Here is a 12,461-nt window from a genome sequence, read left to right as displayed (position 1 = left end):
GTGGGCAACCTTTAATAGGCTGTTAGAGAAGGTTCAAACTAATGTTGTAGGGGTGTGGGAACCGAGCCAATGGGAAAACAGAAATAAATCAAAGATAGCGTGCAACAGAGATAATCGAAAGAACGGGCAGGAGATGAGGCATAACCACAGGGTAGATGAGTTGAAGGGCAATAATGACATGGTGCAGTTAAAACAGAAAGCAACAAATACTGGACTGAAAGTGTAATATTTGTCTAGCCCCCGGCAAGCCTCAGGGTCGCTCAGCTCGCTGTCGTCTAGGGAAACAGCCCTCGGCCGCCAAACTGGGTAATTAGTTTGTGTGGATGCTGTGTGATATACCCCTCCCCGCCCAAATAACAGACAATACACCAGATACAATTAAATGAATTACAGTTTATTGGTATTATTGGAATTATATAATTAATAGAGAATAAAATATAAAAAGGAAAATAAAAGGCGCCACACGTATCAAAGTTCTATCTCTTTGTGCACAAACAGTTGGAGCTCAGGACCCTCCTTCTTCACCCCGTGATCCCCTCGGACCACCTCGACCTGCCACCTGGGACCAACAACGGTGGTCACCCAGACGCGCCACAGGAGTCCGTCTCCGTCTCCTCTCCTCGCCGAACACCACGGACGTCGGACTCCTGATTGGGGTCCGACACCGTTAGCCGAATCACAGTACCTTGTCCATCCTCGCTCTCTCTCTCTCGCGCCTTCTGCCCAAAAACCCGCGCATCACAATAACTTACAGACACACAGAAAGAATAACATCTATCCCAATTGGTTTGTAACATCCGCTATCAATAACATTATCCAACCAAACTGCTAGCGGGTGGACTTTCTCAGCAGATAATATAACAAAGAAGCCATTTCAATTATAACATAAAAAAGAATCATTGTAATTAGCCTTCTCAGTAACATAAAAGAAGAAACCCCTTACATATGAAAGCACGGAGCATAAAAATAAAATGGACGATCTTGAAATTCAGCTACAAATTGGCAAATATGTGGCCATCTCTGAAACATTCAGATCAGGTGAACAGCCTCTCCCCAGTGTGATCTGACTGGTGTGTCAGTAGGTGGGATGATTGAATGAATGCCTCCCGACAGATAGAACAGGTGTATGGCCTCTCTCCAGTGCAAACTCGCTGATGCTTCCTTTGACTGGATGAGGGTCTGAATCCCTTCCCTCAGTCTGAACAGGTGAACAGCTTCTCCCCAGTGCGAACTCACTGATGTTTCCTCAGACTGAATAAGTGTCTGAACCCCTTCCCATGGTCTGAGCGGCTGAACTGGGCTTCTCTCCAGTGTGAAATCGCTGATGTTCTTTCAGACAAAACGAAAGAACAATGTCCACCCAGGAAAAAATTGGGGCAGTCAAACTCAGTGATAAGCAAGGCATGAGTTAAGGTCTGAGCAAAAAAAAAGGGCAAAATAACCTTTCTTAGCAATAGGATGACATCTATTCTGAAATGTTAATTGGGTTCCCAGTGTTTAAGTATACCTTGGTTTTATCGGAGACTATTGCAAAGAGAAGGATGCAATCCAGGGGACATGGTAATGTAGCAGTTAACTTCACACTTCACAGCCCCAGCAATCGGAAGACTGGGGTTCAATTCCTGCCGCTGTTCTCCCCGTGAGGACCTGCGTTTCCTCTGGATGCTCCGGTTTCCTCCCACATTCCGAAAGACAAACGGGTCCGGGTTAGTAAGTTGTGGGCATGTTATGTTGGCACTGGAAACATGGCAACACTTGTTCGGTGCCCACAGCACATCTTCGGGCTGTATTGGTCATTGACACAAACAGCGTGATTCATTGTCATTCAATATTCCGATGTACTTGTGACAAATAAAGCTCATATTTCTTTCATCTTCCCCGTGTACTGCATTTTTATCCTTTTATTAGAAGTAGCTCAGAGTAGGTTTACTTGGATATTGAATGGAACAGACAGATTGTCTTATGGGGAATGCCGGACAATCTAGTTTTGTTTCTCTTGGATTTAGAAGAGCAAGAGGAGATGGCAGAGTAAATGTGGAAATGACATTACATTCCATCACCCCGGTTACTGTATGAGGACTGTTCATTTCAAACAGATTAGACAATAATTTTTTTTCTCTCTCAGAGGGTTATTAGTCCTTGGGACTTTTTTCCTTCAAGGATCTTCGAAGCAGTCTTTGAGTAAATTTAAGCCAAAATTAGATCCTCCACAAGCAAGAGAGCCATGGAGAATGGAAAATTGAGGTCACATCTGGATCACCATTAATGTTAATAACTGGCAGAGAAGATCCAAGTATCTCATTCCTGCTTCTCATTTGTATTTGTGCTTGCATGTTGTCAGGCAGTGGGGAACTAAGCAGGAACCAAAGTCAATTGCTGTTTATTAAACTGAAAACAATGCAGTCAGATAAAAATGCATCTCGTCACAAAGTAATTAAAAGTTAGCAAATAGATCTGAAAACATCAAGTCAAAGCTATAAATTATAAAAGAAGTTCAATCTTTGAAGCCTTTAAAAACTATGACCATGTAATTTTATTGGGATAAAAAGAGACAAAGTGTAGTGAGACTCCTGGCGAGGAGAGGCTGATGACAGGGCAACATTGCAGTCAACAGGAGGAGTTGCCACTGTAAAAGGTGGACAGAATAGAAAGGTGACTACAGGACTGAAGGTGTTATATTTGAATATGTGCAGTATACGGAGGAAGGCCGATGAACTTGTAGCACAGTTACAGATTGGCAGGTATCACTGAATCATGGCTGAAAGCAGATGAAAGCTGGTTCTGTCCAAGGACACTCATTGCATTGAAAGGACAGGCAGCAAGCCAGAGAGGGTGGTATGGCTCTGCTGGTAAACAAGGAAATTCAATCAGTAGAAAGAGGTGACAATGGCTCGGAAGGTGTTGAATCATTGTGGAGAGAGCTGAGGCTTTGCAAGGGTAAAAATACCCTAATGGGGGGTATGTACAGACCACCAAACAGTAGTACGGACGTGGTCTACAAATTCCAATGCGAAGTAGGAAATGCATCATGCCAAAAGGGCAAAGTTACAACAGTCATGGCGGATTTCAATATGCAGGCAGACTGGGGAAATTAGGTTGCTGCCAGTTTCAAATAGGGGGAATTTCTAGAATGCCCTCGAGATGGCTCATTGTGGCTGAGCCCATGAGAGGTATTCTGCAATGAATCCTGGAATTGATTGGAGAGCTTAAGGTAAAAAAAAAATCCTTAGGGTAAAATGTGATTGAATTCACCCTGAAATTTGAGGAGGAGAAGGTAAAATCAGATGTGTCAGTATTACAGTGGTGTAAGAGGAATTACAGAGGCATGAGAGAGGAGTTGGCCTGAACTGATTGGAAAAGAACACTGGCAGGGAGGACGGCAGAGCAGCAATGGCTGGAACCTCTGGAAGCAATTGGGAAGGCACAGGACATATACACACCAAAGAAGAAGTATTCTAAAGGCTAGCTGACACACCCATGTCTGTCAAGAGAATTCAAAGCCAATATAAAAGCCAAAGAGAGGGTATATAATAGAGGGTAATTAGTGAGTTGGGAAGTTGTTGAACACCAGCTGATGAAGGAAACTAAAAAAATCATTGAAGAGGTAAAGATGGAATATGAAAGTAAACTAGCCAATAATATTCAAGAGGATACCAAAGATTCATAAAGTGCAAAAGAGAACTGAGAGGGGATACCAGCCCGCTGGAGAACGATGCTGGAGAGTTAGTAATTGGGAACAAGGAAATGGCTAATGAACTGAAAAAGTATTTTGCATCAGCCTTCACCGTGGAAGACACTAACAGAATGGTGGAAGTTGCTGGTGTCAAGGATCATGAAGTGTGTAAAATAACCATCAGCAGGGAGAAGGTTCTTGGAAAACTGAGGGTAGATGTAACCTGGACCAGATGGTGTACGCACCAGGATTCTGAAAGAGGTGGCTGAAGACTGTGGAGACATTTGTAATGATCTTTCAAGAATCGCTAGATTCTGGAATAGTTCCTGAAGACTTGAAAATTGCAAATGTCACTCCACTCTTCAAGAAGGGATAAAGGCAAAAGAAAGGAAATTTAATAGGCCATTTAATCTGACCTCGGTCGTTGGGAAGACATTGGAGTCGATTGCTGAGGATGTGGTGTCAGGGTACTTGTAGACAAATGATAAAATATGACATAGTAAACATGGTTTCCTCAAGATAAAATCTTGTCTGCCAAATCTGCTGGAATGCATTGAAGAAATAATAAGCACAATAGACAAAGGAGAATCGGTTAATGTGTTGACAAGGTGCAACACACAAGGCTGCTTAACAAGGTACGAGACCATGGTATTACAGAAAGATTCTAGCATGGAAAGAGCAGAGGCTGACTGGCGGAAGGCAGAGTGGGAATACAGGGAGCCTTTTCTGGTCGGCTGCCGGAGACTAGTGGTGTTCCACGGGGGTCTCTGTTGGGCCAATTCTTTTCACGTTACATGTCAATGATTTGGATGATAGAATTGACGGCTTTGCAGCAAAGTTTGCAGACGATATGAAGACAGGTGGTGGGGCAGGAAGTTCTGAGAAAACAGAAGGGCTACGGAAGGACTTAAGACAGATCAGGAGAATGAGCAGTGAAGTGGCAGATGGCATACAGTGTTGGCAAGTGTATGGTCATGCACTGTGGTTTCAGAAATAAAAGGGTTGACTAAAAGGGAAAGAGACAGAAGGAGAGACCGGTAGTGATAGGGGATTCGACAGTGAGGGGAACAGGCAGGAGATTCTGTGGATGTGAGCAGGACACCCCGATGGTAAATTGCCTCCCAGGTGCCAGGGTCAGGGAGGTCTCAGATCACATCCACAACACTGTGGAGAGGGAGGGGGAGCAGCCAGATGTCTGGACACATATTGGTACCAATGACATAGGAAGGAAAAGCAATGAGGTCCTGAAAAGAGAATTTAGGGAGCTGGTAGATTGCTGAGAAACAGGAACTCCTGGGTAGTAATTTCTGGATTGCTGCCTGTGCCACGTGCCAGTGATGGCAGAAACACGATGATTTGACAGATAAATTGTCAAATTTGACAGATGATTCGAAGAAGGAGTCTGAGAGTCTGAGTGGGAGTGCCAAGAAAGACATTTTTGAAATTTTCGTTATTTTTTTTCTCCAACGGCGTTCTGAGAGGCGGGACTGCGCAGGCGTGTGACGTCGGGCAGTGCAGCGTGGCGGATTTAAAAGGGCAGACATCCTGCTTTGGGTTTGATTTGAAGAAGGAAGTCTGAGAGTCTGAGTGGGAGTGCCGAGAAAGACATTTTTGAAATTTTCGTTTTTTTTTTCTCCAACGGCGTTCTGAGAGACTGCACAGGCGTGTGACGTCGGGCAGTGCAGCGCGGCAGATTTAAAAGGAACAGAGCCTCATAGAGTGGGCAGCGGAGTTTGCGGGCTGCGGAGTGAGCCGGGAGCAGAGTGAAGACTTAAGGGCTTCGGCTCAACGGGCTTAGGCGGAAACAGGCGAGGCGAGGGAGGTTTGGCATTCATTTTCTGTTGTTATTTGAGGAGAGGGGCAGTATGAGTGTGAGGGCTGTTTGCTGTTCTCGGTGCCGGATGTGGGAGGCCCTGGAGTCTACAAGCCTCCCGGACGTCTACATCTGCACCAAGTGCATCGAGATGCAGCTCCTTAGGGACGCGTTACAGAACTGGAGCTGCAGCTCGATGACCTTCGTCTGGTCAGGGAGAGTGAGGAGGTGATAGAGAGGAGCTGCAGGCAGGTGGTCACGCCAGGGCCACGGGAGGCAGACAAGTTGGTCATGGTTAGGAGGGGGAAGGGGAAAGGTCAGGTAATAGGGAGTACCCCGGTGGCTGTGCCCCTTAACAACAGGTACTCCTGTTTGAGTACTGTTGGGGGGGACAGCTTACCCGGGGGAAGCGACAGTGGCCGTGCCTCCGGCACAGAGGCCGGCCCTGTAGCTCAGAAGGGTAGGGCAAGGAAGAGGAGGGCAGTTGTGATAGGGGACTCGATAGTAAGGGGGTCAGATAGGCGATTCTGTGGACGCAGTCCAGAGACCCGGATGGTAGTTTGCCTCCCTGGTGCCAGGGTCCGGGATATTTCTGATCGTGTCCAAGATATCCTGAAGTGGGAGGGTGAGGAGCCAGAGGTCGTGGTACATATAGGTACCAATGACATAGGTAGGAAAAGGGATGAGGTCCTGAAAGGAGAATATAGGGAGCTAGGAAGGGAGTTGAGAAAAAGGACCGCAAAGGTAGTAATCTCGGGATTACTGCCTGTGCCACGCGACAGTGAGAGTAGGAATGCAATGAGGTGGAGGATAAATGCGTGGCTGAGGGATTGGAGCAGGGGGCAGGGATTCAAGTTTTTCGATCATTGGGACCTCTTTTGGCGCAGGCGTGACCTGTACAAAAAGGACGGGTTGCACTTGAATCCTAGGGGGACCGATATCCTGGCAGGGAGATTAGCGGGGGCTACTGAGGTGACTTTAAACTAGAATGGTTGGGGGGGTGGGAATCAAATTAAAGAGGCTAGGCGTGAGGAGGTTAGTTCACTACAGGGGGATGGGAACCAGTGCAGAGAGACAGAGGGGTGTAAAGTGAGGGTAGAAACAAAAAGTACTATGGAGAAAAGTAAAAGTGGCAGGCCGACAAATCCAGGGCAAGCATTAAAAAGGGCCACTTTTCAGCATAATTGTATAAGGGCTAAGAGAGTTGTAAAAGAGCGCCTGAAGGCTTTGTGTGTCAATGCAAGGAGCATTCGTAATAAGGTGGATGAATTGAAAGTGCAGATTGTTATTAATGATTATGATATAGTTGGGATCACAGAGACATGGCTCCAGGGTGACCAGGGATGGGAGCTCAACGTTCAGGGATATTCAATATTCAGGAGGGATAGACATGAAGGAAGGGGAGGTGGGGTGGCGTTGCTGGTTAAAGAAGAGATTAACGCAATAGAAAGGAAGGACATAAGCCGGGAAGATGTGGAATCGATATGGGTAGAGCTGCGTAACACTAAGGGGCAGAAGACGCTAGTGGGAGTTGTGTACAGGCCACCTAACAGTAGTAGTGAGGTCGGAGATGGTATTAAACAGGAAATTAGAAATGTGTGCAATAAAGGAACAGCAGTTATAATGGGTGACTTCAATCTACATGTAGATTGGGTGAACCAAATTGGTAAGGGTGCTGAGGAAGAGGATTTCTTGGAATGTATGTGGAATGGTTTTTTGAACCAACATGTCGAGGAACCGACTAGAGAGCAGGCTATTCTGGACTGGGTTTTGAGCAATGAGGAAGGGTTAATTAGCAATCTTGTCGTGAGAGGCCCCTTGGGTAAGAGTGACCATAATATGGTGGAATTCTTCATTAAGATGGAGAGTGACATAGTTAATTCAGAAACAAAGGTTCTGAACTTAAAGAGGGGTAACTTTCAAGGTATGAGACGTGAATTAGCTAAGATAGACTGGCAAATGACACTTAAAGGATTGACGGTGGATATGCAATGGCAAGCATTTAAAGGTTGCATGGATGAACTACAACAAATGTTCATCCCAGTTTGGCAAAAGAATAAATCAAGGAAGGTAGTGCACCCGTGGCTGACAAGAGAAATTAGCGATAGTATCAATTCCAAAGAAGCAGCATACAAATTAGCCAGAGAAAGTGGCTCACCTGAGGACTGGAAGAAATTCAGAGTTCAGCAGAGGAGGACAAAGGGCTTAATTAGGAAGGGGAAAAAAGATTCTGAGAGAAAACTGGCAGGCAACATAAAAACGGACTGTAAAAGCTTTTATAGATATGTAAAAAGGAAAAGACTGGTAAAGACAAATGTAGGTCCCCTGCAGGCAGAAACAGGTGAGTTGATTATGGGGAGCAAGGACATGGCAGACCAATTGAATAATTACTTTGGTTCTGTCTTCACTAAGGAGGACATAAATAATCTTCCAGAAATAGTAGGGGACAGAGGGTCCAGTGAGATGGAGGAACCGAGCGAAATACATGTTAGTAGGGAAGTGGTGTTAGGTAAATTGAAGGGATTGAAGGCAGATAAATCCCCAGGGCCAGATGGTCGGCATCCCAGGGTGCTTAAGGAAGTAGCCCAAGAAATAGTGGATGCATTAGTGATAATTTTTCAAAACTCGTTAGATTCTGGACTAGTTCCTGAGGATTGGAGGGTGGCTAATGTAACTCCACTTTTTAAAAAAGGAGGGAGAGAGAAACTGGGGAATTATAGACCGGTTAGCCTAACATCGGTGGTGGGGAAACTGCTGGAGTCAGTTATCAAGGATGTGATAACAGCACATTTGGAAAGTGGTGAAATGATCGGACAAAGTCAGCATGGATTTGTGAAAGGAAAATCATGTCTGACAAATCTCATAGAATTTTTTGAGGATGTAACTAGTAGAGTGGGTAGGGGAGAACCAGTGGATGTGGTATATTTGGATTTTCAGAAGGCTTTTGACAAGGTCCCACACAGGAGATTAGTGTGCAAACTTAAAGCACACGGTATTGGGGGTAAGGTATTGGTGTGGGTGGAGACTTGGTTAGCAGACAGGAAGCAAAGAGTGGGAATAAACGGGACCTTTTCAGAATGGCAGGCGGTGACTAGCGGGGTACCGCAAGGCTCAGTGCTGGGACCCCAGTTGTTTACAATATATATTAATGACTTGGGTGAGGGAATTAAATGCAGCATCTCCAAGTTTGCGGATGACACAAAGCTGGGTGGCAGTGTTAGCTGTGAGGAGGATGCTAAGAGGATGCAGGGTGACTTGGATAGGTTGGGTGAGTGGGCAAATTCATGGCAGATGCAATTTAATGTGGATAAATGTGAAGTTATCCTCTTTGGTGGCAAAAATAGGAAAACAGATTATTATCTGAATGGTGGCCAATTTGGAAAAGGGGAGGTGCAACAAGACCTGGGTGTCATTATACACCAGTCATTGAAAGTGGGCATGCAGGTACAGCAGGCGGTGAAAAAGGCGAATGGCATGCTGGCATTTATAGCGAGAGGATTTGAGTACAGGAGCAGGGAGGTACTACTGCAGTTGTACAAGGCCTTGGTGAGACCGCACCTGGAGTATTGTGTGCAGTTTTGGTCCCCTAATCTGAGGAAAGACATCCTTGCCATAGAGGGAGTACAGAGAAGGTTCACCAGATTGATTCCTGGGATGGCAGGACTTTCATATGAAGAAAGAATGGATGAACTGGGCTTGTACTCGTTGGAATTTAGAAGATTGAGGGGGGATCTGATTGAAACGTATAAGATCCTAAAGGGATTGGACAGGCTGGATGCAGGAAGATTGTTCCCGATGTTGGGGAAGTCCAGAACGAGGGGTCACAGTTTGAGGATAGAGGGGAAGCCTTTTAGGACTGAGATTAGGAAAAACTTCTTCACACAGAGAGTGGTGAATCTGTGGAATTCTCTGCCACAGGAAACAGTTGAGGCCAGTTCATTGGCTATACTTAAGAGGGAGTTAGATATGGCCCTTGTGGCTACGGGGGTCAGGGGGTATGGAGGGAAGGCTGGGGCAGTGTTCTGAGTTGGATGATCAGCCATGATCATAATAAATGGCGGTGCAGGCTCGAAGGGCCGAATGGCCTACTCCTGCACCTATCTGCTATGTTTCTATGTTTGTATAAATGCATGGCTGAGAAGCTGGTGCAGATGACAGGGCTGCAGGTTCTTCGATAACTGGGATCTCTTCTGAGGGTATGACATGTTCAAAAGTGACCGGTTGCACCTGCAGCCGAGGGGGACCAATATTATCACGGGCAGGTTTGTTAGAGCTGTTGCGGAGGGTGTAAACTAACTTGGCAGGGCGGGGTGGGAATCGGAGTGAAAAGACTCAGATTAAGATGGGTGGTAAACAAGTGAAAACAGCGTGCAGTCAGACTGTCAGGAAGGACAGGCAGGTGTTGGGACTCAGATGCAGCCAACAAAGCATTAGGGATGCAAAATCAGAAAGGATACAGTACTCAAGCTGTTGTATCTAAATGCGCGTAGTATAAGAAATAAGGTGGATGATCTTGTTGTTGCAATATTACAGATTGCCACGCATGATGTTGTGGCCATCACTGAGTGGTGGCTGAAGGACGGTTATAGTTGGGAGCAGAATGTCCCAGTTTACACGTTATATTGGAAGGTTGGCAGAGGAGGTGATGTGGCTCTACCGGTAAAGAATGACAACAAATCAGTGGAAAGATGTGACAAAGAGTCAGAAGATGTTGAATCATTGTGGGTTGAGTTAAAAAACTGCAAGGGTAACTGGACATTGATGGCAGTTATATACAGGTCTCCCAACAAAGCAAAAATTAGTGGGAAAATAGACGATTGGAACAGTTTTAAAAACCTACCGAGAGCAATTAAAAAATCATTAGAAGGGAAAAGATGAAATCTGAAACAAACTAGCAAATGATAACAAAGTGGATAGTAACAGTTTCCTCAAGTATGTTAAAAATAAAAGAGAAATGACAGTGGATATAGGACCGCAAGAAAGTGAGGCAGGAGAAATAATAACAGGGGACAAGGAGATGGCTGATGAACTAAATGAGTATTTTGCATCAGTTTTCACTGTGGAAGACACTAGATGTTGTAATGTGTGAAGGAAGAGAAGTGGGTGCAGTTACTGTTTCAAGAGAAAGGTGCTCAAAAAGCTGAAAGACCTAAAGGTACGCAAGTCCCCCAGACCAGGGGAACTACAGGACCCAAGGGTTCTGAAAGAGGTAGCATCAGAGATTGTTGTGGAATTAGAAATGATCTTTCAAAAATCAATGGACTCTGGCATGGTGCCAGAGGACTGGAAAATTGCAAATGTTACTCCACTCTTTAAGACAGGAGGAAGGCAGCAGAAAGGAAATTATAGACCAGTTAGCCTGGCCTCAGTGGTTGGGAAGATGTTAGAGTCAATGGTTAAGGATGAGCTGACGGAGAACTTGGTGACACAGGACAAGATAGTACAAAGTCAGAGTGGTTTCCTCGAGGGAAAATCTTATCTGACGAAACTGTTGGAATTCTTTGAGGAGATTACAAGTAGGATAGATAAAGGGGATGCAGTGGATGTTGTGTATTGGGACTTTCAGAAGGTCTTTGACAAGGTGCCACACATGAGACTGCTTACCAAGTTAAGAGCTTATGGTATAACAGTAAAGTTACTAATATGGTTGGAACATTGGCTGATTGGTAGGAGGCAGCAAGCGGGAATAAAAAACATCATTTTCTGGTTGGTTGCCAGTGACTAGTGGTGTTCTGCAGGGGTCGGTGTTGGGACCACTTCTTTTTATTCTGTATATTAATAATTTAGATGATGGAACAGATGGCTTTGTTTCCAAGTTTGCTGATGACCCGAAGATTGGTGGAGGGGCTGGTACTGTTGAGGAATCAGGTAGGATGCAGAAGGACTTAGGCAGATTGGGAGAATGGGCAAGAACATGACAAATTAAATACAATGTTGTAAAATACCTGGTCAGGCACTTTGGTGGTAGAAATAAACGTGTGGAATATTTTCTAAATGGGGAGAAAATCCAGGAATCTGAGATGTACATGGACTTGGGAGTCCTTGTGCAGAACACCCTGAAGGTTAACTTGCAGGTTGAGTTGGTTCGGTGTTGAGAAAGGCAAATGCCATGTTAGCATTCATTTCAAGAGGTCTAGAATACAAGAGCAGGGATGTGATGCTGAGGATTTATAAAGCACTGGTGAGGCCTCACCTTGAGTATTGAGGCCTCCCAAGTCCATGTTTTGGCCCCCTCATCTGAGAAGGGATATGCTAGCATTGGAAAGGGTTCAGAGGAGGTTCACAAGGAGGATTTCAGGAATGAAAGGTTTATCATACAAGGAATGTTTGATGGCTCTGGGTCTGTACTTGCTGGAATTCAGAAGGATGGGGGCGGGGGGGATCTCATTCAAACCTTCTGAATGTTGAAAGGCCTAGACAGAGTAGATATAGAAAGGATGTTTCCCATGCTGGGAGAGTCCAGGACAAGAGGGCACAACCTCAGAATAGAGAGGCGCCCTTTCAAAACAGAGATGCAAAGAAATTTCTTCAGCCAAAGGGTGGTGAATTTGTGGAACTTGTTGCCACATGAAGCTGTGGTGCCAGGTCGTTGGGTGTATTTAATGCAGAGATTTACAGCTTCTTGTTTGGACACAACAGCAAAGGTTACGGGGAGAAGGCCGGGATCTGGGGGTTGAGAAGGAGATTTTAAAATAAAGGATCAGCCATGATTGAATGCTGGAGCAGACTCGATGGGCCAGATGGCCTAATCCTGCTCTTATGTCTTATAGTTCTTATAGTCTTATGGACTATTTTCTAAATGGAGAGAAAATTCAAAAACTGAGATGCAAAGGGATTTGGGAGTCCCTGTGCAGGACTCCCTGAAGGTTAATTTGCAGGGGTCTGTGGTGAGGAAGGCATATGTGATGTCACCATTCATTTGAAGAGGACGAGACTATAAGTGCAAAGATGTAATGCTGAGTCTTTATAAAGCAC

The sequence above is a fragment of the Mobula birostris genome, chromosome 20 (assembly GCF_030028105.1).
Source record: "Mobula birostris isolate sMobBir1 chromosome 20, sMobBir1.hap1, whole genome shotgun sequence".
Lineage (NCBI taxonomy): Eukaryota > Metazoa > Chordata > Chondrichthyes > Myliobatiformes > Myliobatidae > Mobula > Mobula birostris.
This window is presented reverse-complemented; position numbering follows the sequence as displayed.